The sequence below is a fragment of the Pituophis catenifer genome, unplaced genomic scaffold (genome assembly GCF_029215685.1).
Source record: "Pituophis catenifer annectens isolate HBS135680 unplaced genomic scaffold, rPitCat1.0.hap2 SCAF_2, whole genome shotgun sequence".
In the NCBI taxonomy this organism is placed as follows: Eukaryota; Metazoa; Chordata; class Lepidosauria; order Squamata; family Colubridae; genus Pituophis; species Pituophis catenifer.
In genome coordinates this window covers 80,575,125-80,582,978 of record NW_027256882.1, presented here as the reverse complement: position 1 = coordinate 80,582,978, position 7,854 = coordinate 80,575,125, and positions in this window count along the sequence as shown.

The following is a 7,854-nucleotide window of genomic DNA, read 5'->3' as shown; positions in this document are numbered from 1 at the left end:
TCCAGAACACGGCGGGTAATATATCGGCCACGCCCCCAATCCCCCCAACCCCGCCGACCAATCGCTAGCTGACTTCCCACCAGTGACAGCCCCGGCGCCCTTAAGATCCGATCGGCTTTTCGGAAAAGTAACGTAAAGCGGCACGCTACAGAAACGCGGCAGCGTTAAAATATAAAACAGAGGTCCTCAAACTTGTCAGCTTTAAGACTTGTGGACTTCAACTCCCAGAATTCTCCAGCCAGCTATGCTGGATGAGAGATATGATATGATAATATATATGATATGCTATATCAGATGAGATGATATGAGATGATATATATATGATATGATATATGATATATGATATGATGATATATGATATGCTATATCAGATGATATATATGATATGATATATGATATGATATATGATATATGATATGATATGATATATGATATATGATATGATATGATATGATATAAAACAACAGAGAAGGGAGGAAGGAAAGTTGGCCCAGGGTTTTTTTGTGTGTGTGAGCGTGAGTGTGATTATTTCAGAACAGGATGTCTTCCGTATTATTCATGATTTACTTCATCACTTTCTGGCTAGTGGGGTAAAAATGACAAAATGCTCCTAAGAGTGGATGTCGAAATCCAGGACTTTTAGGTTGCAGCCAGTACATTTCCGCCTCCCACAATCAAGGAGCAGCTCTCAGAGCCAATGGTTCTCCGGATCTGAAAAGAGCATTAAGGTGGAAATACAATTTGATTGCTATGTACCATCTGTGTACATAGTAGCTTCTTATCTAAACTTTTATTGCAATATTGCAATAAAATCACGGCACAGCAAAAGATATACAATTAATGAAGAAAATAAATGATAAACTACCTGCCGCGGTCAGAAATTCCCAGGTTTTTTATTTTTTACTATCTGTTAAAAAGGCCACCATACATTATTTAAATTGCTTTGACTCTCACTCAATAGGATTGTAAATAACTAATGGTCAATTTAAAAAGTCTAACAAATATATATTTTTTTAATTTGAAACAACATACCATACTCGGAGCATGCCTTCAACAATATACAACCATAAACACCAAGATTTATCCAATAGCTAGCCCTAGCCCTAGAGAGCATTTGGAGGACTAGTCAATCCGATTCCGACCGGACACAGGTGAGGTCTTATATCAAGACCTACCTAGTGGCGATAAAAGCGGCAAAATCTAATCATTTTTCCACTCTTATCGCATCTGCAGAGAACCGCCCAGCCGCCCTGTTTAGGGTGACCCACTCCCTTCTTCGGGGGGGAGTGCGGGAAGATCCCTTGCAGGGTCGTGCTGAGGATTTTGTGCAATTCCTGCATGATAAAGTCGCTCGGATTCGGGATGGCTTGGACTCCGATTGGATGAGTCCACGGGAGGAGACGAGGGCAGATCTTGAGAATGTTATCTGGGAGGAGTTTGATCCTGTGGCTCCCGAGGATGTGGACAGGGTTCTGGGTAAGATTAGTGCCGCCACGTGTTTATTGGACCCGTGTCCCTCCTGGTTGGTACTGGCCTCCCGGGAGGTTACACGAGGCTGGCTCCAGGGGATTATAACTGCTTCTTTGAGCGAGGGTGCCTTTCCTGCCGCCTTGAAAGAGGCAGTAGTGAGGCCCCTCCTCAAGAAGCCTTCCCTGGACCCGGCTGAATTAGCCAACTATCGGTAGGGTGCACTACCGTCCAGTCTCCAACCTTCGTTTTGCGGCGAAGGTTGTTGAGAGCGTGGTGGCACGACAGCTTCCCCAACACCTGGATGAAGCTATCTATCTAGACCCATGCCAGTCGGGCTTCAGGCAGGGGCACAGCACAGAAACGGCATTGGTCACGTTGGTGGATGATCTCTGGAGGGCTCGGGACAGGGGTTGTTCCTCTGTCCTAGTCCTATTAGATCTCTCAGCGGCTTTTGATACCATCGACCATGGTATCATGCTGCGGCGGTTGAGGGGGTTAGGAATAGGGGGCACCGTTCTGCGGTGGTTCTCCTCCTTCCTCTCCGACCGCTCGCAGTTTGTGTTGGCAGGGGGACAGAGGTCGACCTCGAGGCATCTCGCATGGGGAGTGCCGCAAGGGTCGGTCCTCTCGCCCCTCCTGTTCAACATTTATGTGAAGCCGCTGGGTGAGATCATCCGTGGTTTCAGGGTGAAGTGTCACCTGTACGCTGACGACACTCAGCTGTACATCTCCACCCCAGACCACCCCAACGATGCCCTTGATGTGATGTCTCGCTGCCTGGAGGCCATGCGGGTCTGGATGGGGAGGAACAGGCTCAGACTCAACCCTTCCAAGACCGAGTGGTTGTGGCTTCCGGCGTCCCGATATAGTCAGCAGGTGCCATCGCTGACTATTGGGGTTGAATCTTTGCCCCCCACAGAGAGGGCTCGCAATCTGGGTGTCCTCCTGGACGCACGGCTGTCTTTAGAAGAACATATGACGGCCGTGGCCAGGGGGGCCTTTTATCAGGTTCGCCTGATTCGCCAGTTGCAGCCCTTTCTGGATCGGGACGCCCTGCGCACAGTCACTCACGCCCTTGTTACCTCCCGGTTGGACTATTGCAATGCTCTCTACATGAGGCTCCCCTTGAAGAGCACTCGGAGGCTCCAACTGGTCCAGAATGCGGCCGCGCGGGTGGTTATGGGTGCAACCCGTTGCGCCCACATGACACCCCTCCTGCGCGAGCTGCACTGGCTCCCAGTGGTCTTCCGGGTGCGATTCAAGGTGTTGGTCATCACCTTTAAAGCGCTCCATGGCATAGGACCCAGGTACCTTCGAGACCGTCTTCTGCCACCAATAGCCTCCCACAGGCCAGTTCGCTCCCACAGAGAGGGTCTCCTCAGGGTGCCATCGGCCAAGTCATGTCGGCTGGCGACACCCAGGGGGAGGGCCTTCTCTGTGGGAGCCCCAGCCCTGTGGAATGAACTGCCCCCGGAAATTCGTAAGATTTCTGACCTCCGGGTATTTCGCTGCGCACTCAAGACCCTATTGTTCCGCCAGGCTGGGTTAACAACATAATTTTTAATTGGATGTTTTAAATTTTTAGGGTTTTTAAATCAGCCAAATTTATTTAATACTTTTAAATTATTTTAAATTGATGTTTATTCTGTTTTAAATAGGCTGTACACCGCCCTGAGTCCTTCGGGAGAAGGGCGGTATAGAAATAAAATTATTATTATTATTATTATTATTATTATTATTATTATTATTATTATTATTATTATTATTATTATTATTATTATTATTATTATCCCAAATGCTCAGGCAAGAACAAAGTCCACAATGTCTTATGAAAAGTCAGCAGGGTGAGCTCAGGCTGATGAAAAGGGTGGTTCCCATTAGAAGATGTTGTTTAACAGAGAAAACCTGGAGCCCACCCTATCAGATCTTGTAGGTTGAACAGAAATGGTTGCAGACAGGCAATCTTAGATAACCTCCATGTCACAAAGAGTTTTAGGTGACAATTAGCACCTTGAATAGCACTTAAAAGGCCACTGGGAGCCAGAGGAGCTCACAAATAAAATGGGTATACCAATATACATCCATGACTACACAGACCACTGCAACTTCCAAATTGTCTTCAAGGCCAGCCTATATAAAGCACATTGAGATTTGGATGGGAATGACCAAAGCAAGAGTGACAATAAGTAGAGCCTACTGATAATAGGAATTGGCATGTAAGATAAGGCCTCCTGTTCATAGATGCTCCTCAAGCAATAACTGAAAGTCTAGGAGGATCACCAATTTGGGTACCACCTTCCTCCTGGGAAGTGCTATCCCAATGAGAAACAAAGATATTAAATCCTCAGATTTATCAGGATCCATGAGAACATCCATATGCTCTCTTTATTTGCATAAGACAAACAGGTATGATGAAGTTATGTTCATATAACACACTTGTCCATAGTTAACTGAATCTTGTTTTATTTAACCAATTTTTCTGGATGCACACAACACTTGGAAGCATAATCTAACTACAAAATGAGATATTGTACAACATATTCAAAATGATTGGATAGATTATGATTCAGTGTATTATGCAAATATAGTTAGTCCAAAATATTTAGTGTAGTCATTTTCAAGTCTATCCTCCATCTGGAGCATACAAGGTTTATTATTGGACAGCCAGCATAACTATGGATTATGTCACTTTCAGATTATCTGAAATTAGAGGAGAAAGTTATTTAAAGATAGCTCTCTTTTTTATTTTATTCTATTCTGGTCTATGCAAGGTAGATAACATGATATCTCTGATATTAATGAGCCCATAGTGTGCACTAAGCTTGGTACACCTCATCTGCTTTTAAAAATATATTAGAAAAGATCAACAATGGAGAAATAGCATACTATACACAAAAAATTAATCTCTAGGTAAAGTTAAAATCTTTCTTGTTAAGCTCTACTGTGACTTCATGCATTCATACATTCTTATAATTTTCTTGGCAACAATACAGGATATTTGGCTCTTTCCATTTTTTAAAATTTCCTCACATATATACCTGCATGTCCAGTCCCCTATTTAAACATTAAGTAGCATGGCTAAAGATCTACTTAATCTAAAGCTCAAGTGAAGTTGTCTAGATTGTGCCACCTACCTGACCATCAGTCTTTTTTATTTTCAAGAATACGTCTAAGCCACCACATAGATCAAAAAAAAAAATTCTAAAAAAGAAAAAATGGGAAATGGATGGTGGAGGTGGTGAGCATCGTCATCACTTTGTTTTCTAGCAGGGTGGATTTGATTTAAATCAAACTGATTTAAATCACGATTTAAATCACGATTTAAATCACTAGTCAGTAAGGCTTGATTTAAATCATAGTTTTCTACATAAAGACTAATTCTTGCTGGTATAACTTTAATATGCAAGCAGATGAAGATTTTTAGAATAACAACTTTTCATATTAGTTTTTTATCCCCAGTTTAATAGGTTAATCATTCATATTTGGACAACTTTTCTGTTGTACTTAGGAAGGAGAAAAATAATCATTACCTTAATAAGAACAATTTAAATAGATTTATTCATCTGAAACAATAACATTACAGCATATGTTATTTGCTTAAACAAACATCCATGTTTGTTAACTAATTTGGCTAAACAAAATATATATATTTTAAGAAACTTAGACTGTCAGCCCAGCCTACACATGAAAAACTTAAATACTGTCCTCTGTAGCTCACTCATCATCTTCATCTTCTTCTTTGTTCATAATCTGGAAAAGAAAAACAAGCTTTCCTGCTTTATCGGGTCCCAAACGATTTCTTAATTTAGAATGAATGAGTCCAAAGGAAGAGAATATTCTTTCAACGCCTTGATAGTACAAGGGTTTAGTGCACCCTGTTATTAACACAGCTGCCTGCAATTTCTGCTGGTTCGAATCTCTCCAAGGCTCAAGGTTGACTCAGCCTTCCATCCTTTCTAAGGTAGGTGAAATGAGGACCCAGTTTGTGGGGGCAATAAGCTGACTTTGTATAAAATATACAAAAGAATGAAGGCTATTGCTTAAAGCATTGTAAGCCGCCCTGAGTCTCCGGAGAAGGGCGGCATATAAATCAAATTAAAAAAAAAAAAAAAAAAAAAAACGCCTGCAGAAGAAGCTACTGCTGTTAAAAGTGAAATCATTACTTGAACAGTCTCTAAATCCAAGTGCTTAAGTGATTTCCACCAGTTCATTGGTGTGACTTTCTTTAAAATATCTTCAGCAAACATATATTTCTTGAATGGTTCCCCCTTAGCTTTGAAGTTTATTATAGTTGGCATTACAGATGGATGATTGCTGGATACCCATGTCATAGCTAACTCCTCTTCCTCAGCACTTAAGTTTTGACCCTGATACTGGATATTGACAATATTTGCCAAAAAATGAGCTGGAAACAGTACTTGTCCCATTCATTTTTTTAATGCTTGTAATTTAATTCTGTCCATGTTCTGTTTTTAAGTGTTCACTCAGTTCCTTCCAAATTTCAACAGCATCAGCAATAAAACAGCTATTTTTCTGTATTTTGTTTAAAGCTTCAGAGATGGGTTTCAGGATGCTCAGCATATGTTCAACATTCTTCTTAAGCCCAATGTTGAGGATTTTGCCGTGACAGTGCCATCTATTTTATCTCGATTTTCTTCACAAACTGTCATCAGAATAGGCCAGTTGTTACCAAAATGATTGTTAGCCATTTCAACATTAGTCTTCATTTCTGGAACACTTAAGTCTTTGGCTAAGAGGTGCAGCAAATGAGCACTGCAACCATATGTTATTAGCTTTGTATTCCCTTCCTGCTCTTCTAAATTTCTTCTCATCTTGGATACATTTGCAGCATGACCAAACTGCGTACTAGACATTTGAATTTTTGTTCACGTTATTATAGCTTTTACTGCCACTTTTGTAAGCATTCTGCTATGTGTGCATTTCCTGACGTATCAATTGTTTGTGCAAGGAAGACTTTCCTTCTTCTGTTGTTATACAAGCACATACAATAGGATCATTGTGGACATTACTCCACCCATCAATACTTAGGTTAACAATTCTACCCTCCAGAGCTGTTGCACATTGCTCCATTTCTGTCATACACTTTATCCAGCAGTTTCCCTGCAACATCTGCTCTGCTGGGTGGACTGTATCTTGGTCTCAGTGACTGAACCATATTAATGAAATGTGGGTTCTCAGTCAAACGGAAAGCAGAGTCCGTTGCATAAACAAACTGGGCAATTTTTTCATCAATTAACTCTTTTTCTAATCTGCTAGTTTTTATCACAAACTTATCTATGGTGGTTCCAGGAGGGAAGGGTTTTTTCTTTCTTTTAGGTGATAGTGATATGTGCTGTGGGTGTCTGATGATGATGATGCTAATGAAGCACTATCCTGGATGGATAACTCTGAAACTGTAGAACAGGAGGATGGTTATCTTGAAGGTGGATAGTTTCCAGAATCCATGAATTCCCCTAAACAAAAAAGTCAATGCTGTTATTTTATTGTTTATACAATTTCTGCTTATTGTACACAGCACTGCCCCAAAAGGAATATTTGCTTTTCTTCATAACTGTACCAAATGACAGTAACATGCAGTAATAATAAGAAATATAATTTTGCTCAAACATGACAGTTCAAGGCAGTCTTTAGAAATATGATTCAATAAAAATGTTTACCAACCCGAAGATCCTGCCTGTTCAAATGTGTTTCTTTGGTCGTCTTCATCACAGCACTTCTCATGATGTTGCCTCATTCGGGCCACCAGGCCTTGCATTTCTTTGTTGCAGTGTTTGCAGTTTGCACGCATGCCTGCCTTACCGATAGGTAAAGGAACTTCATTAAAATATTGCCAAACTGGGTCTCTTTTACGGCCTGCTGCCATTATAGGTTTTTTCCTTAAAGGAAAGAATGTGATAAATCTCAGGTCATACACACAAAAAGATCCAAAGACTTGTCTGTCTGTGGCTGTGCAGTATTGTGCTCAGAAAGTTTCACTTTCATTTTATACTGCTTGTCTGCTTGCCCCTTCCTCCTCACACTTAGTTTCACTTTCTTCTTGTACAGATCTATTCCATTCCAAACAATCAGAAAAATATTGTTTCTATTCTATTCACTGAACTTCTTGAAACTTAGCACTGAAGGGGTTGATTCTGTATTCATAGGTTTGTAGAACAATAGGATTTGGAAAACTTGCCTAATATCGACAAAATATAGTCCTTGAAATATTCCTCATATGCATTAGTAAAATTCTACTTAATTCCTTGTAGTTAAGTGCCTAAAAAAGAATTACTGAACTCTCTCTGTAGCCCTATATCTCAATCAAGGACAACAGATACCAGTAACTGTCTAGATCTGGTGCCGATGTGCAGTAAGAAATGAAGA